The sequence below is a fragment of the Ictidomys tridecemlineatus genome, chromosome 8, assembly GCF_052094955.1.
Source record: "Ictidomys tridecemlineatus isolate mIctTri1 chromosome 8, mIctTri1.hap1, whole genome shotgun sequence".
Taxonomy (NCBI): domain Eukaryota; kingdom Metazoa; phylum Chordata; class Mammalia; order Rodentia; family Sciuridae; genus Ictidomys; species Ictidomys tridecemlineatus.
The window spans coordinates 2,994,905-3,021,160 of record NC_135484.1 but is presented as its reverse complement, the minus strand read 5'-3'; the positions used below and the strand labels follow the sequence as shown (position 1 = coordinate 3,021,160).

Sequence of the window (26,256 nt, the reverse complement as noted above, 5' to 3'; positions counted from 1 at the left end):
TGTGGAAGGGCTTAGCTTTGGTGTGGGTGCTGCTCCCCAAACCAGACTTTCCCTTTTCCCTTTTCTTGGAAGAGCATTTACCTGTTCTTCTCATTTGAAAAGAGAAATCTCCAGATACATAGAGTGTTAATTCTGACCGCTTCCAAGGAAGAGTGCAAAAAGAAAAGCAAAATCAAAGTAGCAGTATTTGACGAAGAATACTGCTGTCTAAACACCTGCTGGTGGAAGAGCTGATGTTCCACCACGCTCTGGCCTGAACCTGACCCTCCAATTCATTTGTTGGGAACTCCATCCCCAGTACAACAGTGTTGGGATGTGGGCCTAATGAGAGGTGTTAGATCACTGATGCATGGATTAACGCCACTACAAAGGGCTTTCCAGAGTGGGTCTGCCTTTTTGGTCTTCTGCCTCATGATGACACAGTAGGAAGCTGCTGCAACCTTGACCTTGAACTCTTCATCTTCCAGGATGGTTTTTTGCTTAATAATATCTCTTGGACGCCACTCCACAAGGGTTTGCCGTACATTCCCCATGGTTTCTGTTTTGACAGTTGCATGGCATCTGTGACATACAGGGACCACAGTTTATTCAGCCTGTGCTTGGACCTTTAGGTGGGCAATTTTCAATATTTTACAATGACAAATTATGCCTCAATTGACTATTCTGTGCATGTATATCTTTGTAGCATGAGATGTATAACATTAGGGTAAATTATGCCAGTTTATAATTATAATAATTTTCTTTTTTGAAGAATATTAAGTAAAATTTCCCAAGTCTAAACAGATCCGCGTTAAATAAAAAGTAGATAGTCAAGGCTGAGGTGGAGCTCAATGGCAGGGTGCTGGCCTTGCATGCATGAGGCCCTGGGTCGAGGCCCCAGAGACCAGCTCTGAAAAAGCAAGTTAATGGCTTTTAAGTGAATGACTTGGTTCACTGAGCTGCAGTGGGGGGGCCTAGGGGTCGGCTTGTCCTCAGGTAACTTGGAATGTGATGGGCTGCATGGCATGGAATATAAAAGAAGCTTCTCTCACACTTGGTTCTGCAGGAGGCAGAGATGTTTCCCAGGTGGCACCCTCAGCCTTGTATGACAACGGACCAGGGACAAATAGGCAGAGGCAGCCATGCCTCCCTTCCCAACCTGTCGGGCTCCTGCTCTGTGGATATGGTGGAGTCATCTGCTGCAACTCAGCTCCTGTTTCTATATCTGCAAAATGGGGGTAAAAATATTTTCCATAATTGCCTAACAGATTTATTTTAATTCTCAAATGCATGAATCATTTATAGGCATAAATGACCAAGTTTTATGAATTGGTCATCTATGTTCCTTTCTTCTGTTTTTTATCTTGATATCTATCAATCATCTTTTACCTATCAATTGTCTATTGCCTACCGTCGTCTGCTTATTATCTATCTGTAATCTATCACATGTGTATCCATCCACTGAGCCACCTATTGGCTATGCATCTAGGATATTTCTATCTACACCTAGCTTCTTAGTAACCACCTCCCTTTATATATCTATAGTCTTGGAAAAGTCCTCCTTTGAAGACAGTCCTCCTTTGAAGGCAAGAACATTAAGGGAAACTGAGAGACCTGGAGGTTTTGGGTGCTCTTTAATGCCACCACTGTTAGCTCTCTACTTAGCTCTGGAAAAGCTACACCCCCTTTCTGGGTTTCCTCTCCCACTGCTAGGAATGAGAAGGCTGCATTCCCTCCCTGGAGGAGTCCTCCTGGTTCCAAATGTGATGCTTCATGTAACTTATATCAGGTTGGCAGTGGGGGCATTCAAAGGGTTGGGAGGAGCCTCACAGCCCCTCTTTGAAGAGCTTCACTAGGAAAAAAGTGATTTGGAATGGAAATTTATGCAAGAAGAACTGCTAGTGATCCTTAATGCCTAGGACTGCTGTTCCACCCAAGAGTTGCAAGGGCTTTGATTCAGGACTTCTTTACTTAGGACTCTTTATTCTTTGCCTTTCCATAAGATGTGTGAGGTTGGTAGGCTATCAGAGGAAGGTTTTAAGGAAAAAGAGGATACTCTGAATGTTTATTCCCATCACCTCAGATCAGCAGAGCAGGAAATAAGGAGGAAGCCATCCCCTGGTAGAAGGGAAGGAAACGTGAACTTGGAAAATGAAGAAAATGTGGGCACAACCAATGCGTAAATTTAAGTTCACCTTCACCAAAGATTTCAAAACCCTGATTCTAAAACAGTATTCCACTCTGCACGGATTCCCCTGGCCATGCCAGGTCCTGCTCCTTCTCTTGAGCTGGCACACCACCAGCTCTGGCTTCGGATGACCTACCAGATGTCACTCACTGCCCTGTGATGTAGGACCAACTAACAATCTTCAACCCCCTGGCACCACCTTGCCATGTCCCGTCCTGGTCATTCTCCCAGGGGTCCCTATGAAAATCTCCTTGAGTTTCTCCCCCGTGCCCAAACAGGACGGCGTAGGTTGTACTGTCCTCTTCCTCTCCCACCTACCTCTGACCCACCGCAGACTAACGCTGCCCCTGGAGCCAGTCAATGCCCCCGACTTGGTTTAGACCCTCGCTGTTTTCAACTGAGATTCGACAGAAGCCACCTAGTATGTCTCCTTCCTGTCTCTCCCACTCCAGGTCCCAGTGTCATTCAATGACAAGGAAGTGTGGCCAGCATACTACCCAATAACTCCCATCACTTAGCTCTAACCTGAGCCAGCTGCTACTAGCATAGGAAGCCTTGGAGCTGGCTCCTGCCCCCTTCCTCAGCGTCACCCTCCTCTGCAGGCCCATGCTTCTTATTCTCCAGCCATATTGGACACTGAGACCACCCCCCACCCCAGGCATCCAGCTCCCTCCTGCCTCTCCCTCTACTGAAGCCCTTCCTTCTGCCTGCCACCCTGCCTTGGTCCTCCGTGGCCAACACCTGCCCGTGGGCTCCGACTCCTATTTCAGGGCTCACTTTCTTTCTTATTTCTGCTTCCTCCTGGAAGTACTCACACTAGGTCATCTCCCTTGGCACCAGGAGATCACTGTGCATACTTGGGCCCATTGCTTTATTGCAGCCAGGGTATGTGTGTGTGGTGTGTGTGTGGTGTGTGTGTGTGTGTGTGTGTGAGAGAGAGAGAGAGAGAGACAGACAGACAGACAGACAGAGAGGTGTGCTCTGCTAGAGCGACAAGAAGCCCAACCCCTGGGTCTCCTAGAACAGTTAGCTGAAGTAAGAACTTGCTGCTGCTGGTCAGAGGCTCGATGCCAAAGCCATTCCCCTCCCTAGGGGTCCAGCTGGCCCCTTCACCAATAATTCAGGTGCTGTTCTGTGTTCAGGTGGGAACATGAGGGAAGAGACACTTATCAACTAATATTTCTTCCTTTCATTGGGAAAAATCCCACCTTTCCCAGAATCCCTCCCCAGGTTGCTTATGTCTGATTGGCCAGGACTATGTCACAGACACAGAAGATAAAGTGACAGCTCCACCTGGCTGAGCATGTGGGTCCCAAGCAGAGGCAGGGACTTGTTAGAAAGAGAGTGGAGAACAGAACTTGAACATGCATCCTGTTGCCTTCCCCACAGAGCTCAGCCTCCAGCCCTCTTGGGCCCCACCATCAGCCTGCACTTGGTCACCACAGATGTCGCACCACAGTGGGCAGGTGGAAGTCCAGGGGCCTCTGGTTACCAGTTACAAACAGTATTCCCAGGGTTCCAGGCAGAAATGGCACAGGAGACAGTGTGCTCATTATACTGAGCATGTCTTAATTCTGTATGAAGAATTTGTTTCAATGATTTCAGTCTCCTCATGAGATTTTTCACTCTTGTTCTCCATTAGTGACTGCAGATTTTGGACAATTTCTGAAAAGAAAGAGCTATTATGTATCAAAACATCTTGACTTTTAGAATAGCCACTGACATGCCATAGCAAATACAGCACTAATAAATTGCAGGCTAAATGTCTTTAGCAGCAGAATTATCAAAAGAGTAGAAGAAGCACTAGGCCAGCCAAATGCTAGTGTAGGAACGTGTCCCTTTCTATGGATAACAAATGGTAGGATTTTTGCACAAAGTTAAATTGGACTGTGGTGCCTTAGGGAATAAATTAGCTTTTAAAATAATATGCAAGCAGCACACAACGGAGGTTGTGCTGAGAGTCAGAGCTATTTGGAAATGTGCATCATCTCTGTTACTTATTAAGTGTTCTCAGTCTTCCAATTCCCCTTCCCCCATGGTATCTGAAACAACTCAACACTAGGGTTGTCTTACACAGAAAATAAATAAATATGTCATTGAAGGTTGTGAAATTGCTTCTCTCAGATTTGAGATGATTCTTAACACCAACTAAGGTTTGACATGTTAAAGATTCTCCTGCAAATCTGGAATTTTCCATTGAGAAATGCTAAGACTTTGACTAATGCACAAATAAAAGGACATGCTGTCATGGCATGGAAACTATTTATAATTTGATCTTAGATCAAAGATTTTTTTCAATTACTTCTTTGGGTAACCATAGCAATATTAAAAGAAAACAAACGTATACGATGAGTGTTGTAAAAGAATTATTATAGCATGTATACGCACATGTTTAACTTGATCAAAAATGGAAAATTTTACACAACCAATTTCAGGAAATTCTATACAAATCCAGGAAGAGTGGTAATCAACATCTTTAATCTATTTCAAATGTCTTTAGGTTCCTTTTTTTTGGAAAAAAAAAATGTTGCTTGTGCCTACCAAATGTCTTATATCTTGTTTCACGTTTATATATCAAATACAAGCTGAAACTAGCTAATAAAATATCTCAACTGCAAGTAATTGTAAAAGGAAACGATATAATTAGCAGAGTTCATCTCTGACAGAAAATGGAAAACACACTGGGTGTAGGAAGAGAAGTGAGGAAGCAAAAAGAGAGTGAGAAATCGGCCCAGCTGTCCCTCCAGCCCATAGGGACGGGGCAAGGTGGCTCTGTCCTTCCCACGGCTGCCAACCTCAGGGCCCCCCACTGTGTGGAAGGGCTGGGATCGGATGCTCAGGTAGAACAGGAGCTCTGCTGCTGCCTGAGCTTGAGCTCGTCCTAGGGCCTGCTGTCTTTCTCTCAGGTGTGTGGCACAGAAAACCTGTTTACGAGCACCCTTGGGCCCTGCATGGCTGTGCCACTGGAGCACTGGCTGCAGAGGGCCTGGCCGAGTCAAGGGCTGGGCTGGGACAGCGTGATGGGAGGAATCAGCCAACACATGATTACAAGTTGTCATGCGTGGGGTGAAGGAGAACGACGGCCTGCAGTCCTAGGTCACAACAAGCTGCGTGTGCTGGGTTGGGGTAGAAAATGGGCATTTTGGCAGGACCTCAGGATAGTGAGCAGCAGCCAGCATAGAGGAGGCAGCAGGTGAAGGGAACAGCCCTGGGAGATGCTCAAGACAGAAAGGTCCTTCTGGGCTGAGAGGAGGTGAGTCCTGGACAGGACAGGGCCAGAGAGTGCATGCCTGGACGTGGGCAGCATCAGCACTCTCTGAAGGCCACGGGAGGTCATCAAGAAGGTGGTGTCAGCAAGGTCACAACTGCCTTCTCCTCTGCAGAGGCTAGAGGTCCCTCTCTCCCCTTCCGTGCGACCCATCCAACATCACTGTTTGAAGGAGGCCCCCTGCCTCGCTCGCACCAACACCTAGAAAACAAGAAACATGTTTCTTAAAAGAGTCTAATGACAGCTGCACTCAAAGGAAGGGACTCTGAAGACCTCCAGAGGCAAAGACAGCAGGGGTGAGAAGGGATGAGGGCAGGCCACTGGGAAGTGGCACAATCAGAGAGGAGCCGGAGGGGACCAGCAGGGAAGCCCGGGTGTAGCCCAGGTTGCCCACATGGTCTGCGCTCCCCTCTGCCCCAGCAGCACATAGAGCCTTCCCTGGGCAGGGCACTTGCAGGCTCTCTGCAGTGGAAGACACCCACCTGGGTCAGTCCTCATGAGTCATCCGAGCACAAGTCCCACACCTGGGGGTGGCAACCTCTACCTTGTGGCTGCAGCCTGGGAAGCCAGTGACAGGTGACGTCTAGGATGCCTTGGGACGCCAGGACTCAGGGCTGATTATACTGGGTGAGAAGTCCATGAGCCACTTTCCTGAGGGTCATTAGTTACAGCAGCAGTGCCTCTGGTCCTGACAGATAAGGGCGGAGGAACAGCCACCCCCCAACCTCCCAGATCCCCAAGTACAGAACCTGCAGCAGCCTCAGGGCCTGGCACAGCTGCTTTTGGCAGTGATCCAGGTAGAAAGAAAGCTGGGCGGTGGAGACCCCAGTCAGGCAGGTATCCCACCCACCCAGCACCAGAATTTCAGGGCCCCATCCAAAATAAAAAGTGGGGCCTCTTGTTCAAAAATTATTAAGAATTTCAGGCTAGACATGTAGCTTAGTGGTAGAGTGCTTGTCTAGCACACATGAGGCCCTGCGTCCCATACCCAGCACTGTAACAAAAAAAAAAAAAAAAAAAAGAATTCCAGAAGGTGACAGCCAAATGATAGGTACCCTACAGAGTGCAGACCTCTGAGCTCTGTGCAGGCCGCAGGCCCCCTCTCCTGTAACTCTGAACTCATACCTAAGCAGCTGAATCTGTCCTTAGCCCCAGGCAGGCTGCACACAGGGGCCACTGCTCATCAGGTCTCAGTTGCAAAGAAGAGACCAAATCAGAACTCGTGGCTTCCTCCAGGGTTGTGGCCATGTGGAGGACCGGCTGACCAACTCAGTCACTTACTCAGGGGAAACCAACCCAACAGAGTGACCATCTAGACTCTCCAGTGGGATCCAATCACTAAAAAATAACACTAATCATTGCAGGAAAGCCCCAGTTAGTTTCTCTCCTGTGAGCACCTATGGCCTAGGTGCATCTGAGTTTCCCAGAGCAATGTTCTCTAACATCAAATCACCCACTGTAACAGGCTCCCTGGTGTGGTTGGCAGAAGGATGCCTCCAGAGATGCCCAGGTTGTAATCCACAGAACTGGACTTATGTCACTAAACATGACACAGGGGACTTTGCAGATGTGATTGCGGCTATAAGACTTAAGATGGAGAGACCAGCCAAAACTACCCAGGCGAGCCCACCCATCTTAATCATGAAATGTGGCCAGAGGGAAGTGCAGCATTGCTGGCTCTGAAGGTGCAGGAGGGAGCCACAAGCCAAGGGACATAGGCATCTCTAGAAGCTGGAAAAGGCCAGGGAACACACTGTCCCCCAGAGCCTGCAGAAGGAACATAGCCTGCAGACATCTCATCTTACCCAGGGAGACACTTCTGACCTGCAGAACTGGAAGACAAATTTGTGTTTCTTTAAACCACCAAATCCATCGTAGTCTTTACAGAAGCAACAGAAAATGAATACAGTTAGCTTGCAGTAACCATAGATGCTGAGATTATTTTTCTTCCAAAAAATCCATTGTGGAAATGTGCCTGGTAGGTAGGGGCAGGGGCTGTTGGGTGCTCACAGTAAGGCATGTTGAAGGAAAGACCAGGAGAAGGCAGGAGTTCAGTCCACTCCCAAACATGCTCAAATGGACAGGATGATCTTTTGGGCAAGTGTGAAGGGCCAGAGAGCCCTTGGTGACTTTGGTGTCTAAGGAAATAGAGGTACATTTGGTGCAGTGCCCAAGGGTGCCATTTCCAGGACTCTCCTTAAAGAGGAAACCTGGCCAACATAGCCTTTCTAGCAAAAGATCTTCAGGGTGCAGGCGAGTTGTAGCCCTGCCTGTGCTTCTCTCCTTTAATGGGCACTAATAGCTGTGGTGCCCGGGGACCACTTTGGGTTTACCCATGCATCAGTGTGTGGACATTTGTGTCATTTCTACCTTCTGGCGATGTAAATAATGCTGCTATGAAGTTGTTTTACAACAATCAAGTATGCATTTTTAATTCCAGGGACCTCTGGATTCCCTGGAGATGAGCAGGAAGTTATAACCAAAGGGCCTCCTGGGATGTCCCTCCACCAGCCTCTGAGCTGCAGGCAGCAGTGGGCTGGGAAGTTCCATGCCACTAGGCCACTAGGAATAACATATCTGCCCTCCAAGTGGATGTGAGATAGAGAAGTAAGAATTTAGGGCTGGAGGGCTGAATGTGGCTGCCAGGTTCAGGCCTCTGCCATAGGATTAATTATCTTGCCTATTCAGAAAGGAGGAAATCTGGCCAGAGTCATTCTGTGGGGGAAATGGTGAGGAAAAGGCTGGCCTGGAAATGCAGATGAACGTGTGCAGTCCTTGGCTGGCTTTGTTTAGTTAGCAGAAGCAGTCCTTACTCACTGGTCAGCCACAGCAGGAGACCCGCCCAGGCCCACCTGGGGCTGCCCCAGGCCAGATCCCCACCCTGCTCAGTCACTGCCAGCTCCAAGTTCAGGACACAGGCAGGGGACCTTGAATCAGCACACATTCAGCATAGCACACTCTTTTTTTTTTTTTTCCCTGTCCTGACCACCTTTCAAATAGAAAAATGACCTGACTCACTAGAATGTCCTCAGGCCTTGAACAACAGGCCCTCACTGGAGAAAGGGCGGAGGACTGAGCCTTGGGACTGAGAGCCCCCAGAGGTTCTCTGCAAGGGGTTCCCATGGTAGCATCCGCGAGGGTCTCCTGGGAACAAATGTTCCCTGCCCCCAGCCCTGACCTTTTCTTAGGGGCTGTGATCTGTGGTCCCCAACCCTGCCCACCTCCTGCCTCCCAAGAAAAGGGGTGCTGGCGGTGTTGAGGGGGCAGAGGGGCTCCTGTAAGTCAGAGTCAAGTGGGTGGCAGGGGCACTGCAGAGTGGGTGCAGGCTGAGGGTGGGGGATGCAGGGCAGGCGGCTAGGGGTCCCTGCTCCCAGGCGGCCGGCCCTCGCGCACCCCTCCTGGGCCCCCTGCCCCCCCTCCCCTGCCCGCGCTGCTGGCGTCAGAGCCGCCTGCGTCAATGCTGCTCGGTGACACACAGCTTTTTTCTCCTGCTCCTTTTTCTCAATGAGAAGAGCCTAATGGGATTTTTATTATCAGACTCATAAATCAAACCGTTAGGCAGTCATGGCTGGCACGCCGCCAACATCCCGTCCCCGCCCCTACCGCACAAAAGGGGCAGGGGCTGGAGTTGCCCTTCTCCCTTCTCCCCTTACAGGAAAGACTTTGGATGTTTTCTCTGTTTATTTTGAGAACTGCAGCTATGCGCAAAGCATGCTTCTGCTGCGGCGGTGCAGCGCCAGCCCTGCTGCGCCCCTGACAGTGCATTGCGGGTCTGATGGCTGTGCAGAGCTTCCTGCGCAAGAACTTGGGGGAAACAGGGCAGTCAGAGAGTCCGCAGATCTTCCAAGCTGCTGCAGCACAGATGGGTTACCCGGGGTCCTGGATGGGTGTTGTGGGGTGGTGCTGGCACCTATTTCACAGCCTCTCCTACCCTGTGCTTGCGTGTTATTGACACAAAACAAAACCCTGCTATGAATGCAAATCAAGGAGCAAAGACTTCAGCAGCAGAAGCAATCTGGAGCAGCAAGAACCCTGAATGCTTTGCATTCTAATGTCGAGGGCACGCAGATCTCCACGCAGATAAATCTGCACTGGTGTATCTATCTAATCATGAGTGTGCTTCTGCAAACCAAGTTGGCTCTCCCTTTTCAATCTGGCGACATGAGAAGCAAAGCCTCTGCTCTGAAATATCACAGGCACCCTGTTTCTGTCATGCTCTTCTTTGGGAAGGAAGGTCCTGTCTTCCAGAAATGGACACAGAGACCTCATTCCTTCTCTAGGGAACCACCCTTTGGGGATAGCCACATACAGTTAAGCCATCCACAGTGTGGGGTCTTTCAGCTGCTAATCTGGTCTCTCCAAAACCAGGGCTTCTTTAGCTTCCCTGAGCAATTCTCCTGCCTGTGGTGGTGGTGGTGGGGTCTCCTGGGAACCTCTGGAGCCACCAGAAACTTCAAGGGCACAGGCCATAGCTGTCAGTCAAATTGTGGGCCCATATGACAGATGCAGAGCACCTTGGACTCAGAATAAAGAGGCTGAGAAAAACATGTCCTGAATGTTTGTAAACACATAACAACTCCCTTTCTCCAGCCTAAGTTCTCCTTTCTGGCAAATTTCCTCAAAGATGGTACATAATAGCCAGGACCAGAGGGGTGGGTCTGCTCATCAAAATGCCAGACCTTTTCTGGTTCTGGTTTCTTTATTTAGGTTAAGACAACAGAGACTGAACCCGAGGGGCAAGCACAGCTCCAGGGAGGGTGGGCCAGCCTGCCTGCAGGTACCCTGGGACCTTATGATGGGCCCTGGTATCAGGCAGGATGGCTGCAAACACCTCAGGCAAGTCTCACTGCATTCTTACAGCACTGGATTTGTGGGAATTTTTTTCAAGGGAGTTAATGAATCAACAATTGCCAGTTAAAGGTTGTTGTAAGAAGTGATCATGCCTACCATTCTCCAAGCTCTTCCACCCCAGCAAGGACAGCAGGATAAGGTGCTGGAGGAGGGGTAGTCCAGGGATCAGGAGTGGCTGACATGAGAAGACACAGAAAATTTAAAATATCCTTATGTGTTTGCATCAGCAAGATGTGACTCACAGATCTGGAAAATGGTCTTTTATACTGAACATGATACCTGGCAACTTGGTACCCAATGAAAAAGAAATTGATATTAGATTTTAACAGGCTTAAGGCACTGTTTGAAACATAACCTCCCTCACAGCATGTCTCCGACCATATTCAGATATGACGGACTGCACAGCACAAGTACATTATATTCAATAAATAGAAAACATTTATTAAAATGTTGATGGATGGACTTAGTGGACGATTCCATCTTAGGCAGGCAACATACTGCAAAAAGGAAGCTAGAATTGATCTTAATGCAAAATAATTTTTTATATGAAATTAGAGAAACTGACATAGGAACCCTACTAGGAAGTCGTTAGCCCACTTTTTGCATCCAAGGAAGGGCAGAAATGATGCACTTTGTAATATATACAGAGCAGAGGTCGATGTCCCGGGATGTCAGTGGGGAGACAGAGGACTAGGACTTGTTTTGAGGAAGGAGTGGGCTGGTGGGAGCCCAGGACATTTTCCAAGGACAGCCCGGGTGGAAGGAGGTTGGGTGCAGCCTGCCCCTCCCTTGGTGCTCATCAGCGCTCACGTGACAGTCACTGTCGCAGCCAAAGCTCCTTTCCCGGAGAGCCACCAACAGCCTTCACGCTAAGGAGCAAGACTGGGAAGCGTCTGCCTGGTGCAGAGGCGCCACCGAGGCAGCGGGATGCGAGGCTCTAGCAGAGGGCGGAGAGAGGGCGGAGGGAGGGCGGCGCGCAGCAGGGCTGCCCGGTCGCGCAGGAAGCCGTAGGTGTCGTTTGCAGCAGTGCCCTCAGAACGGGAAAACCTGCTCCAGGAGGGAAGAGTCAAATATGCCCTTTCCTTTACCCTCGTGTGTGTGTGTGTGTGTGTGTGTGTGTGTGTGTGTGTGTGTGTGTGTGTGCGCGCGCGCGCGCCAGCCCGCGGGGGCTGGGGGCGTGGCTGGGCACCTCGGCAAACACCCCTTCAGAAGTCTACAATAATCCTGCACAAGTATTGAGAGTCAGAAAACTCCAACTTGTTCTTAAGGGCACCGTATCTTATCCGTGTTGATTCCTCCAGCGTCTTCTTCTGTCCAGACCTGCGGAGTGGGGCGGGAGGCACACAGGGGCAAAAGGGGCCATTTGTGCATTAGGCGTCCTCTGCTTGGGCTCCGGCTTTGTTCTGCTGCAGTCAATCAAACCTACCGCAGGGCTCTGCCTCGCTGTGCCCTGCCGCTTACGAAAAGCCTCAGCCCGATCGTCACTCTGGCGAGATGGTCTGGACATTTTAATTTTATTAATTGAAAGGAAGGACCAACCATGAGGACCCAGGGCCACATTTCTGGAGACTGGCCCTCCCACGGGGTTTGAGACGGGACCAGGGCGGTTTCATGGCTGCAGATGATGATGATTTTGCTGAAGGAAGAGTCGAGTGGGGGTCTGTGGAATTGTGCCAGTAATTCTTTCTTAGAAGACATAAATCTCTCAGCATATCATTGTTTAAATTTTTGAGGAACATTATTTTAAATGTCATGTCCATCTGCACATGTAGTTTCTCTTGATATTTTTAAAGAGCGTCGTTTCTTAATCGTAAGTATGGTTGCCCCTGCTTTCTAATGCATTTAATGTGTAAAGGTAATGGGAGGTATTAATTAAGCACAAAAATAGCACCAGTGAACCATAATTAATATTTAGATGATCCCTACAGGTTTTATGGGAAGTGTTTTCGAATTGCTGATGAGTCAGGGAGTCCTGTCAGCCAGTAATCTCTGCGTGGGCAAACAACAGGCTTTCTAGAAGCAACCCTGATTCCACTGAGAGTGGTCACTGAGCCTGGGTGTCCTAGGAGTCCTGCTTCTGAATGAGTGGAGCAGCAGACCTGTCCTGGAGGTGTCGGTGGGAAGGTGGGGAAATCGCTCTGTAGAAGAATCAAGATGTCTGGGTTTTATCTGAGGATGCATCTAGAGTGGCAGAAATGGATGCATGTCAGATGCTAGGGTGGCCATAACAAAGTCCAGGGAACACCGCAGCATTGCCTTGCAGTTCTGGAGACTGGCTGTCTGAAACCAAGGTCCCTCTGAGACTCTAGAGGGCACTTCCTCACCTCTCCCAGCTGCTGGTGGCAGCCGGCTCTCCTTCATACCCCTTGACTCCTGCTTCTTGGCCCCATGGCCATTTCTCCCTGTGTGTCTGTTTCTGCCTCTTCTCTTCCCAAGGACACCAGATTGCCCCCACCAAATGTCCTCATCTTAACATGATGATCTCTACAAAGACCCTCTTTCCAAATAAGGTCACAGGCACAGTACCAGGGGTTAAGACTTCCACCTGTCTGTTCAGAGGATGCAATTCTACCCGCAACAGATGCTTTGGGTTGTTTTAGTCAGTGGTCTTTGACTGTCTATGAGGAACTTTTCCCAAGTTTCTCAAAAGAAGCAACTAAAAGTAACAGAGGGGACAATCCACAGCTTTCACATCATCCAGCGCTTCAGATTTCCATGCTCGGTGGAATCAGCAGCCTCGAGAAAACCAGGTCAGCATCAGCAGCAGGAAGGAACGTGCCAGTGGGAGCCAGAACTCACAGGGCAGCCGATGGCAGCGAGGCCTCTCCTCTGTCCACCAAAGGGGAACACCAGGCAGAGCCCGTGCCAGGGAAGGGGGTGTTGTGGGCTTTAGGTCCCAACAATTCCAGCCAATGGGGATGCAGCACAAACAGCTTCTATTCTGTGTCCCCACTCCTCTCAGTGAGGTCTGGGGGAGAAAAAAGGAACATCTACACATCAGTCACCAAGTTCCTGAGTCAGGGCATTCACGAAACCCTGCGTTTCTGATGCATGGCACATTGTGCTTGAGCGCCATCGGCAGCTACGATGGGCATCAGATCCTGACAATCAGTGCAGCTGAGGGACAGGCACTCCTTCCTGATGTAGTCCACAGAACCCTAGAACTCAGGAGGTGTGACCCGGGAAACTCTGTGAGTCTGAAGGGGGCCCAGCATGTGGTGCTGGGTTAAGAGTCACCCCTCTGCTGTCATTTGTTCTATGCATCGACTGCATATAAAATTCTGTGATGTTTAGGGAAAGATGAAGAGCGTGAACAATGGATGCACTGCACATGGAGCATCCGTGCGGAGCTCCTGTGTTCCAGGCATTTCCAGGTGCCTGAGGGACACCAAGAACACGTGAACAACAGCCCTGCCATTCTGTCGGGTGAGGGACGTAAGTTCGAGCAATTAGGGACATACAATTAAGGATGATAAATAAGAAAAAAGACTTTGGGGTAGAAGGTGCCCATGCTGTGGGGAAAACGCAGGCGGGAGGGCGGGCTCCATCCCACAGGCGGGTTAGAGCAGAGGGGGGCTGCCGTGCAGCCGGTGGTTAGTTATCTGAGCAGAGAATGTTCTGGACGGAGGGAAGAGCCCCTGAATGGCTCTCAGGTGAGACCATGCCAGCTGTGTCTAGAAGCAGCAGAGAGGCCACGTGGGGCCAGCAGGGGCAGAGAGCCCAGGCCAGCCCCAGGGAAGAAGGAAGCTGCAGGTCCTGGGGGGCTGTGGCTTTTACTCTCGGGGCACTGGCCCTTCCTCTATTGCCCAGCAGAGCAGCACAGCCCACGATGCTTGGAGGGATCTCAGTGGCTGCAGCCGGGAAGCAGGAGCACGGGACACTGAGGCAGGAACCCAAGCCAGAAAGGAGGGCTCCTCAGAGCCAAGCCGGAGTGTTCCGCAGACGTCCAGAGACGAGCTGAGGGCCTGCCTGGGGCACACCAGGAGAGTCGCCTGACTCCACGAGACACACCGAAAAGCCACCACAAGGCACTGTGCGCGTGTCACCAGCCTCAGGAAAGGTCCTTTGGGATGGTTTTCCCTGTGATTGGTTTTCCCTAGCATCAGCCAGTTCCTGAGTGCGGCTACTCCCCTTGGAAAGGGTTGCACACTGCAAAGGAGACTCACTACACACTCAATCCCAGGGATATTATTGCCGACTGAAACCCCAGCTACCTTCAGGTAAACCAAGCAGGATCTACAGGTGATAGAACTGCTATCTATGACTAGTTTGGATGATATTTTAAACAGGAAAAACACTCAGGGATGACCTTTTCAATGCGTTCACAGATCTAAAGGAAAACTGGAAATCAATGACATACTAGAGAATCTCAATAAATGAGTGGGAAATACTTAAAAATGAAAATTGGGCTCCTGAGTATAATAGAATATAGAAGAGTCTATGGAGCAAAGGCAGCAGAATGGAATCAAGGTAGTGTCTTCAGCAAAAGAGCCGGATGGCTGGACCCCACACGCAAAAAAAAAAAAAAAAAAAAAAAAGTGAAAGTCAGTCAAAATGCAAACCTTAATCCTTCACAAAGTTAATTCAGGATGGATCAGGAACCCCAATGTGAAGCACAAATCTCTAAAAACAGAAAACAGGGACAGAGAAACCCCAGTGAGCCTGAGTAGAGTAAGGACTTTTCAGGTTTGCCGAAAGAGGCACAATCTGAAAGAGTAATCGATGACCGTGGTTCAGTGAGATTAAAAACATCCCCATGGGAAGTGGCAAGAGAATAAGAAGGCAGGCCACAGACCTGGGAAAAGTCACTGCAGAAGACGTACCTGATAAAGGACCCTTGTGCAAAATATGCAAAAGCGCTTACATCTCAACTATGAGAAAACTAGCAACCAGATTTTAAAGTGGGCAAAACCCCTGAACAGGCACTTCACCAAAGTTAAACAGGTGGCAAGTAAGCAGTTAAAAGATGTTCCTCAGGGAATTGCAAATTCTAACAACAGTGAGGCCACCACATAGCCATCCCGATGGCCAAAGCCCCACCAAGTGCTGCCCCAGGTGTTGAGCAGGAGGGACGGCCACGCGTTGCTGGAAGGAAGGCAAAACCTGAAAGTTGGTCATTTCTTACAAAACGAATCCTGCTTCTGCCATACAACCCACAATCAGGCTTGTTGCTGATTGCCCAATTGACTGAAGACTCATGTCTTCATTAAAGCCAGTACTTGGATTTGTTTGTGGCAGTTTTTTTTAAAATTCATTTATTTATTTGTTCTAATTAGTTACACATGACAGCAGAATGCTCTTGGATTCATTGTACACAAATAGAGCACAATTTTTCACTTTTCTGGTTGTACACAAAGTAAGGTCACACCATTTGTGCAATCATACACGTACCAAGGGTAATGATCTCATTCCACCATCTTTCATATTCCCAAGCCCCTTCCTCTCCCCACTTCCCCTTTGCCCAATCCAAAGATCCTCCACTCACCCCATGTCCCCCCTCCATTATATGTTAGCATCCACTTATCAGAGAAAACTTCTGGCTTTAGCATGATATTCTCCAACTCCATCTATTTACCTGCAAATGATGTAATTCCATTCTCTTTTATTGCTGAGTAATATACTTACTCAGTAATATATACTGTGTATATATACCATAGTTTCTTTTTTAAACATTTTTTGTTTATTCTAATTTGTTATATATGACAGCAGAATGCAGTACAATTCATATTACACACATAGAGCACAGTTTTTCATATCTCTGGTTGTACACAAAGTAGAGTCACACCATTCATGTCTTCATACATGTACTTAGGGTAATGATGACCATCACTTCCACCTTCTTTCCTATCCCCATGCCCCTTCCCTTCCCCTCCCACCCTTTTGCCCTATCTAGAGTTCATCTAATTCTCCCATGCCCCCCCCTCAACCCCATTATGAATCAGCCTCCTTATATCAGAGATAACATTCAGCATTTGGTTTTTTTAGGATTGGCTAACTTCACTTAGCATTATATTCTCCGACTCCATTCATTTACCTGCAAATGCCATGATTAATGCTGAGTAATATTCCATTGTGTATATAAATATATTCTTTATCCATTTCTCTACTGAAGAACATCTAGGTTGGTTCCAAAGTTTAGCTATTGTGAATTGTGCTGCTATAAACATTGATGTAGCTGTGTCCCTGTAGTATGCTATTTTTAAGTCCTTTGGGTATAGACCAAAGAGAGGGATAGCTGGATCAGATGGTGGTTCCATTCCAAGTATTCTAGGGGAATCTCCATACTGCTTTCCATTTTGGTTGCATCAATTTGCAGTCCCACCAACAAATGTATGAGTGTGCCTTTTTCCCCACATCCTCGCCAACACTTATTGTTGTTTGTGTTCTTAATAGCTGCCATTCTGACTGGAGTAAGATGAAATCTTAGAGTAGTTTTGATTTGCATTTCTCTAATTACTAGAGATGTTGAACATTTTTTCATATATTTGTTGAACAATTGTACATCTTCTTCTGAGAAGTGTCTGTTCAGTTCCTTAGCCCATTGATTGATTTTTTTTTTGTCAACATCATACCTCATAGAAATAGAAAAAGCAATCATGAAATTCATCTGGAAAAGTAAGAGACCCAGAATAGCCAAAGAAATCTTTAGCAAGAAAAATGAAGCAGGAGTCATCACAATACCAGACCTTAAACTATACTACAAAGCTATGGTAACAAAAATGGCATGGTATTGGCACCAAAATAGACATATAGATCAATAGTACAGAATAGAAGACATAAAGAACAAACCCACATAAATACAGTTATACTAGACAAAAGCTCCCAAATCACACTTTGGAGAAAAGATAGATTCTTCAACAAATAGTGCTAGAAATCCATATTTAGCAAAATGAAATTATACACCTATCTCTCACCATGCACAAAACTTAACTCAAAGTGCACCAAGAACCTAGGAATTAGACCAGAGACCCTGCACTTAGTAGGAGAAAAAGTAGACCCAAATCTTTATCATGTCAGATTAGGAGGACCCAACTTCCTTAACAAGCCTTCTAAAGTGCAAGAAATAAAATCAAGAATCAATAAATGGGATGAATTCAAACTAAAAAGCTTCTTCTCAGAAAAAGAAGCCATCAATGAAGTGAAGAGAGGGCCTACAAAATGGGAGCAAATTTTTACCACACGCACATCAGAGAGAACACGAATCTCCAGGATATATAAAGAATTCATGGAGTTTTATTCGTGATTTCCAAATTTTGGAAGCAACCAAGATGCCCTTCAGTGAGTGAATGGTGGGTTAAGTGAGGGACCCCTATGCAGTGAAGTTGCACAGAAGCAAAGAGAAATAAGCCATGAAGCCAGAACCTACCAGAAGGCTCGCAACTTCATGCATTATCCAGAGTGAGTCAAGAACATCTCAAGCCGCTGCAGCGATTCCCCTGTGGAAACAGCAGGACCCGTTGTTGTGGCAGTTGTGAAAGTGGAGAGATGAGCAGGCAGAGCAGGGAGGATTGTGAGTGAAACAGTCCTGGGTGAACCTGCCATGAGGGCCTCCCGTCCTTATGCATTTGTCAGAACCCATAGATGGTGCAACATCAAGAATGACCTCTAGGGACGCATGGACTCCGGGTGGGGCCGAGGTGGTGACGTGTCCCTGCAGGCTCATGGACGGTGACCCACGTGCAGTGGAGAAGCTGTGCGTGGGTGAGGCACGGGGCCGGGGAACTCCACACATTCCATTCAGTTTTCCTGTGAACCTAAAGCTGCTCTCAAGAACAAAGCTTATTAATTTAAAAGGTTGGCAAATTGAATCTGTGACTAACTAGAGTTTATAAAAGGAATGCAAGTTTAATTAAGTCAGATTAATAATTAATTAATTAATAGATGCAGAGAGATCATTGGGCAAATACAATACCCACCCCTGACTAAGCTAGTACTAGAGGGAACCTTTCTCAACTTGCTAAAGGGCACCCATGCAATGCAAACAAACAGCCAAACCAAAGCGAACAGCCACACTGACTTGGGAAAGACTGAATGCTTTCCACCCAGGACCAGGAAAAACAAGAATGTTCTTTGTAACCATTTCTAGTTAGCATTGTATTGCAGACCAGTGCATTAAGGCAAGTCAAAGAAATAAAAGTACTGCAGAGTTTCTTAAAAAGATAAAGTTGCTTTATTCTCAGAAAATACAATTGCATATTGAGAAAATTCTAAGAAATTGACCAAAAGTTCTGAACCTAATTAGTGAATATATGAAGACTGTGTGATAGCTTATCAATATAAAAAGCCCAATTCATTTTTATAAAAAAGCAATGAACAAATGTAAAATGAATCATTTTATTTATTTTTTAAACGAAATATTTTTTAAAATGTCATTACAATAGCAATTAAACTATGGACAAATGTGGAAGATCTGAACACCGAGAATCACAAAATATTGCCAAAAAGAACTTGAATCATATCTAAAAAATGGAGATGTATGAGTTCTGGAATTAGAAAACTCAACATCCAAATGCTAGTTCTCCTAAACTGATCAAGAACTCCCAGTCCATGGGCTGGGGATGTGGCTCAAGCGGTAGCGCGCTCGCCTGGCATGCGTGCGACCCGGGTTCGATCCTCAGCACCACATACCAACAAAGATGTTGTGTCCGCCAAGAACTAAAAAATAAATATTAAAAATTCTCTCTCTCTCTCTCTCTCTCTCTCACTCTCTCTTTAAAAAAAAAAAAAGTTTAAAAAAAAAAAAAAAAAAAAGAACTCCCAGTCCAAATCCCAGCATGCTTCTTGTAAATAGAGAAACCATTTACCGTTCATCTGATCAGGCGCAGGACCCAGGGAAACAGCGATTCTCAAAAGGAAGAACAGAGCTGAAGAGGTTTTCATCTCTGACTTTAAGACAGGAGCTATAGGAGAGTGATGTTGGGACAGCATGGGCACATGGATCAGCGGGACAGAACAGAGTTCTTACGAGGGCTCACGTTGAACATGATCCATTAATTTTGACAAGAATTCCCAAATGCTGAGATAATTCAATAAGTAACAAAGTTTGTGTTTTTGTTTTGTTTTGCTTTTGTTTTTATACATGATGCTACATTAACTGGATGTCTGTATAGGAAAACATAAACTTGGATTCTGACCTTACTCCATGCACAGACACTGATTACCCCTGGTTCCCAGGCTTGCGTGTGAGAACTAAAACATAAAACGTGTCGAAGAAGATCTTCATGATCTTTTGACTGATATTTCTTAGGGCAGAAAACCAAACCACAGGGTACAAGGAGTGGGTAACTTGACTTTATCAGAATTTAAGGCATTTGCTTATAGCACCAATAAAAATGAAGAGGCCAGGCACAGATTGAGGGAATCACTGGCACATGAACACCGTAAGTCTGACACAGGAGGCGAAGGACGCCTGCCCAGATTATGGAACCAACTCCTACAAGTGCAGAAAGAGGGGACAAATAATCAGGCTAAGCATGGACACAGGATCTGAAGGGAACCCACAGAAGGAAGGCAGGTGGGTTTTGCACACGCACGTTGAAAGGCGCTTAGCGTCACTAGTGTGATGGACACACCGAACACCCACTGCAATGGTTAAAAGCCACACCAACTGGTGGTGAGAATTTGAGCAACTGGAACCTTCACACATCACACATCAGAACCAAAACCTGACAGCCATGCCGGAAAACAGCTCACCAAATTCTCTAAAAGTCAAACAGGCCCCCATCATCTGCCCAGCAGTTTTTCTTCTAGAGAACAAAGACATCTACAAAGACTTGTGTGCCCACACTAACAGCAACAGTACTCATAAGAGCCCCAAAGGAAACATCCCAACATCCATCAGCTCCCGAAGACTGGGAAAATCCACCCAGCAGAGTCCCACTGAGCCGGGAAAGGAAATTCCATGCAGAACAACACAGATGAATCTCTAAAGCATCATATTAAATGAAAGAAGGTACGCCCACACAAAAAGTATTTCCTATGAAATTGATTTTCATGAAATGTTAAAGAAATCGGATCCATGGCTTCCTGAAGAGGGGCAGGGACTGATCGCAAAGAGGTGCGTACTTTACCAAAGCTCCCTGAACTATTACTGAAACTGGTAGATTTCAAGAGGCACACATGATACTGCAATAGAACTACTTTTTAAAATACTTCCCCCGAAGGAAACTCCAGGCCTGGGAAACTTCACTGGTGAAATCTGTCAAATACTTAGAGGAGATAATAATCTTCCACAAAACTTTGCAGAAAACACAGGAGGACAGCCTGTGTCGGCCTTTCCCCAAGAGATGTGCGAGCATGGGTATCCACAAGTGTTCGTAGCATCCTTATTTATGATTAGCCAAAAGCTAGAATCGACCCAGTGCCCCTGAGTGGGTGGCAGACTGGACAAGTGTGGGCCAGGTGGGCGGCGGGACACCTCTCAGCCTCAGCAACAGCCAGCAGCAACTCGGTTGCAGACAAGGCAGGGTGGGGTTCTGCCCACTCAGGCTGCTCCAGCACCAGCAGGTGGAGTGGAGGGCCAGCAGCAGGGGTGAAGTCTTCACAAAGCTGGAGGCTAGAGATCCACAGAAAGGTGCTTGCAGACCCAGGTCTGGTGAGAGCCCCCTTCCTGGCTTCATGCACATCCTCATGGGGTGGAGAGCAGAAGATCCTGGGTCCTCTCCTCTCTGTGCAGAGCTCTCGTCATGAGGGCTCACCACTGTGGTCTCGTGACTCCCAAGGGCCCTGACTTCTAAAACCCTTGGGTTGGCATCAAAGTACGTTCTTAAGGGGGACACATTTGGTCCTATCAATGGATGCATTTCAAAAGCCTTCTGCAATGCTGAAGAAGCCTGTTTCAACAAAGTACAAAGCATGTGGTGCAGACTCTGAAATTTTAGAAAAAGTCCCAGCGCTTGAAGCCCATCAGCCCTGGCCTGGAACAGCAGCTGGCTGCAAAGGAACCTTGTGGGGTAATGGAAATAGTCCGTAATTGGGTTATGATGGTGGTTACGCTGATGCATGCATTTGTCAAAGTTAATCAGGCTGCACGTTTTATAGGGGTCTGTTTCTATGTATGCAAATTATACTTTAACAGAGTTAAAATAAAGTTAATAAATTGATTTTTTAAAAAGAAAATAAGTGAAGTTAAGCAGCCTGAATTATCACACCATGCCCTACGCAACAGCCAAATGGAGAGTGTTTGGGCCTTGCTAGGGTGAGCTGGGGGAGGGCTCGGCAGCTAAGTGCAGCCGCAGCCCGTAACCAGGCACCGAAGACTGAAAGCACTCTGTGGAAACCACCCAGACTCTTCACGTTAAATTCAAAGTGCACGCTGTTGGACAAAAGCAAAGGCAGACACCGTCACGGCGTCCTGCCTAAAGCAACCGAGCAGGCCAGACAGCTCTAGCAGGCCCTCTCCATGCCCAGCCCCTCCTGTCCCTTCTGCAGAGTTTAGAAGGCAGCAAAGCCAGCTTCTAAGCTGGCCTCTTTCTGCCTCTCCCTGACCTTCTTCCCCCGGTCCTGGCATTTTCTCCAAGCCCAGGGCTCCCCCGCCAGGAGGAGGCAAGGCCAGCCTCAAGATGAGGCTCCCACTCTTTCCTCCGAGGTGACCGGGCCCTCTGCTGCCTTTTCCCAGAGTCACTTTGTGTTTTATAGCTTGCGTTATTCTTATTTCTAAAGGCCCCAACCCCCAACAGAGCCAACATGTTCAAGATTCGCCTGATCCATTGCTGGTGGAACTGCAAACTGGTGTAATTCTTCTGGAAAGCAGTGTGGAGATTTAAAAAAACTAGGAATAGAACCACCATTTGACCCAGTTATTCCACTTCTCAGCATATATTCAAAGGATTTAGAATCAGCACACTACAGTGACACAGCCACATCCGTGTTTATGGCAGCTCAGTTCACAACAGCTAAGCTATGGAACCAACCTAGGTGCCCATTAACAGAGGAATGGATAAAGAAATGTGGTGCATATGCACAATGGAATATTACTCAACCATAAAGAAGAATGATTTTATGACATCTTCCAGTACATGAATGGATCTGGAGACTATCACACTAAGTGAAATAAACCAGTCCCAAAACACCGAAGGTGGAATTTTTCACTCATGTAGAAGCTAAACAATAAAGGGAGGGAGGGGAAGAGCAGTTCAGTAGATTAGACAAAGGAGAATGAAAGCAAGGAGGGGAGAAGAAATAGGAAAGAGAACAGAATAAATATAATGTACACATATAAAAACACCTACATGACCCCCACCATCATGGCCACCCACAAGAATGGAGTCCCACTTACAGTAAGATGTACCCTGTGTTTGTATAATTACGTCAGAACTGATTCTGCTGCCATGTAAAGCCAAGAAGAACCAACAAAATAAAAATTTAAAAAATTCTCCACATCCCACAATAAATACAATTAAATACTTACGTATTTAGTCATACTGCAGGTGACCAGTGGACATGATGTCCTATTTTGTGGGCACATCGTGAACTTCCCTTTACTTCAAGTTTTCCATATTTCCCCACTCAGACGTTCGAACCAAGTTTTTCCCTTTGTGGGGTCTTAAAAACCTCACCCTCTGCTGCTGCGGGGTCCCGCCTGCCAGGCCTACTCAAGAAGTGGCCTTCCTTTGCACTTTCGTTGGTTGCCTGTGCGTGTACATCCATTCCAAGGAGCTCCTGTGGAGCATTGTGGGGAAGGTCCTGTGTCCTGGTCCAGTCCTGGCCATGCACACCTGTGCCCGCGGCTGGCTCCCTGGGTCTTCTGACCTGCCTCTCAGCCCTCTCCTCTGAGTCAAGGTGCAGACAGGCCACCTGGGGACTCCACAGCAGCCTGAGGCCTGTGTCTCTGGCCAGCTCCCAGCGGGGCCTTGGTCTTGCCCTGGATCCCTTCAAGCAGAGTCTGGGAATGCTGAACAGAGCTGGGCCCAGAGAGAGGAGGGAGCAGGAGCCGCAGAGGGGGTGACGTCAGAGGTACGTCAGCTGGGGCAGGGCCCCCACCTGGGGGCTCAGGCCTCAGGCTGAGAGCTCCACCCCCACCCGAGCAGCTGTCCCCAGGGTGCACAACTGGGCCACCCACAGAGGCCCTGGTTCAGTCCCGTGGAGCTGAACACCAGGGCTCCTCTCCCCAGAGCTCAGGTCTGAGGGTCACCTGTGAGCAGAGCTGTCACTCCTGTAGTCGGTTCCTATGGCTGTCACATCCAATCTTCACCAGAATTAAGGTCCAGACTTTGTCCCATGATGATCCAAGAAAGTCTACAGACAAGGTGCCAAGGCAAGGGAAGAGATCATTCAAAGTGACATCTCAGTGAGAAGATGGGGGCCTCTGTCACAAAGCCCTTATGTTTGGGAGCTGACTCGGTGGTTTATGGTGGCGGCAGACGGACGCTTCTCATGGGGCTGGGCCAGATGATGTACCACTGGTGCCCATCGCCTGGTCATGAGATGCTCTTCAGTTCTGCAAACCTCCAGAACAAAAGTCATTATTTCCTTGGGCTACTCTTGCTGTGTTGGTCACATATCACACAGTGGACAGGCAGGAGGTGGGGTCAGCTGCCCCAAATCCCTCTTGCTTAAGGAATGCCTCGGGGGAAGGGCTCCACAGAGCTCTGAGACTCCCTGGAACAGCACACAAACACCCAGTAAAGAAGGAAAACGTTGCTGACGCTCCGTTTCAAAACAGAGACCTCTCTGCACCAGGGATTCTGGAGAACCACCACTAAGACAAAGGCATGGCGGCGGCTCTGCAAGGGCTCCTATTCCCAGACGGGGTGTGCTGGATCTTAACTAGTCTTATCATCTTTCACTGGTGCCCACTTCGGGTGTGTGTGGAGTGCTTCCCGCCCTGCACGGTGCCCAGGCTGGCCACGGGGTGCGGCAGGCAGCACACCTCTCTGTCCTGCTGCTCTGGCCAGGTGCTGTGTCCACCAGACCTCAAAGGGCAGCTGGAGGCTGAGCGCGGCGGCTGCCCGCCGATGATCCCCAAGGGCCCCAAGGCCAGAGTTTTCAGCTGGTGGGGACAGCTCCCTCCCCTGGGTAATACACTTGAGGAAACCCAGCTCTTTGTGGGCCCAAGGCCGTAGAGCTTTTAGTGAAACACGAACTGGGGTTTCGATGTCATCCCCAGACATGTCAGATGTGACCCTGAGGGAAGGCGGTGGGGGTTCAAGGGTGTGTTTACCTGAGCGCCCGTCTTTCCAGAACCTCCCATACCCCCTGCCACTGGTCTGTGTCCTAAGCACCTGGCCATATCTCTGGGGAGCTCTTGAACCACTGGGGCTAGCGCAATCATGAATCTTAACAAGAAAGCCCAGCCCTCGGATTTGGAAGAGGCCATGAGTGGACCCTTGTCTACCTCCCTCCTGTGTTTCCCTGGTGCTGACTGCGGCTGCTGTGGGGCAGGAACATGGCGTGTGTGCCTGTCTGTGGGCATATGCACTTTTTATGTCATACTTTTCTGTGCCTTCCAGATTATCCATGATGAAAGAACGAGAGCTTCTCTCTGCAGACTGTGGGAATACAGTGGGTGGTCTCTGGCCACAGGGCTGGGGAAGGGCTGCCGCTGCCTGTGTGGCATGAGTCAGGTCTGATGGGCACTTTCCCTCTGAAGGCTTGGCTCTCCATGTGAGAAGGGAAAATTAAGAGCCTGGGTAATAGGGGGTCTTTTAAAAATGTTTTCTGTATTCATCTGCTGATTTGCTATTAAGAAAGAGCTTTAGGTGAACATTTTAATGTATAATGATCAACCTAAAATGAAATGTCCAGTATGCAATGAATGGTCTGATTCTCATGTTGCTGAATGCCCTGTATGCCCACTTTGCACCGTTGTGACCCAAATACGTGACGAGAACAACTTAGAGAAGGAAAAGTTCATTTGGGGCTCACAGTTTCAGAGGTTCAGTCCAGGGTCGGTTGAATCCATGGCTCTGGGCTTGAGGTGAACCAGAAACTTCAATTCTGACAGGAGGGTGGGATGCAGGAAAGCTGCTCAGAGCTTGCTCTCCCAGGAGCCAAGAGGGTGGGGATCTAGGAACCAGGTACAAAATATAAACCCAGAGGCATACACCCCCCAGTGACCTACTTCCTCCAGCCGTACCCCACCTGCTCAGTTACCACCCAACACTGCAGTTCTTTCAAATTAGTAAACCATCAAGGGGATTGACTCACTAAGTAGGTTACAGCTCTCATAATGTAAACTTTGTGCCTCTGAACATTGCTGCATCATCCCAAGAGCTTTTGGGGAACACCTCGTATTCCAACCATGACAAGCAACGTGCGATTACTACAGCTTCACTCAGGAGAAAGACCAAGAAGAGCAGGGCAGGTGCTGGTTTTGTGCATTTTCTAAATGATGATAAACTGCTTGGGCTGTTCAATGCCAATTATTTCATACATAACAACTCAAAGTGTGACTGTGTTCCACCCACAGACACTTTAAACACATCCCAGGGACAAGTGGCGATTCGACTCTTATCATACAGGTCTTGTCAGTGTAGACACAAAGTTGGCTGCTTAAGGTCTTAAGCAATCTCGTTGTCGTTGCCTCATTATCTTCACTGATCTGATATCAATGGATAATAATACCGCACCACTCCTTGATCAAGATAAGAGCTCAGAGAATGTTGCTTTCAAATAAAAACAGATTATCTCCTGTGAGCAGTCGAGCATCAGAGAGGCAGGGCGTGGCTCCTGGGATGGTCTAATTCCTGCTTGCCTCCGTCTCAGGCTCCTGAGACATCATAGAAGGAGTGGGTCCCACCACACTGTTGATTCCAGAAGGTAGTGTATGGATGGGAAATGCAACTGAAAGATGAAGAGTTAATGGAAGAAGCAACTGTAACACGTCTGGAGATGAAATACACTACCCAGCTCAGCCGGACCCTTTCCTCGCTCCTCTTAAACCCTAAGGTGTGTAAACAATCCAGCACCTACACAAAGAAAGTGGCTTTGAAGCAAAAACAATAGTAATAATTAAAAAAAAAAAAACCTC

General features: G+C 48.0%; 2 long non-coding RNA genes across 2 annotated transcripts in view; one reads left to right on the top strand and one right to left on the bottom strand.

The window, feature by feature from the left end:
- Positions 1–26,256, top strand: part of LOC120889203 (uncharacterized) — a 49,555-nt gene that overhangs the window by 4,156 nt on the left and 19,143 nt on the right. Inside the window, exon 3 of the long non-coding RNA XR_005733100.2 lies at positions 1,046–1,217. This is a non-coding gene — a long non-coding RNA (uncharacterized LOC120889203). The remainder of the gene's footprint in view (positions 1–1,045; positions 1,218–26,256) is intronic.
- On the bottom strand, positions 4,627–18,479 carry LOC144365957 (uncharacterized). Its single transcript, XR_013424692.1, has 2 exons — positions 17,653–18,479; positions 4,627–5,636 (listed from the first exon to the last, which is right to left on the bottom strand). It is a non-coding gene; the product is annotated as an uncharacterized LOC144365957 (long non-coding RNA).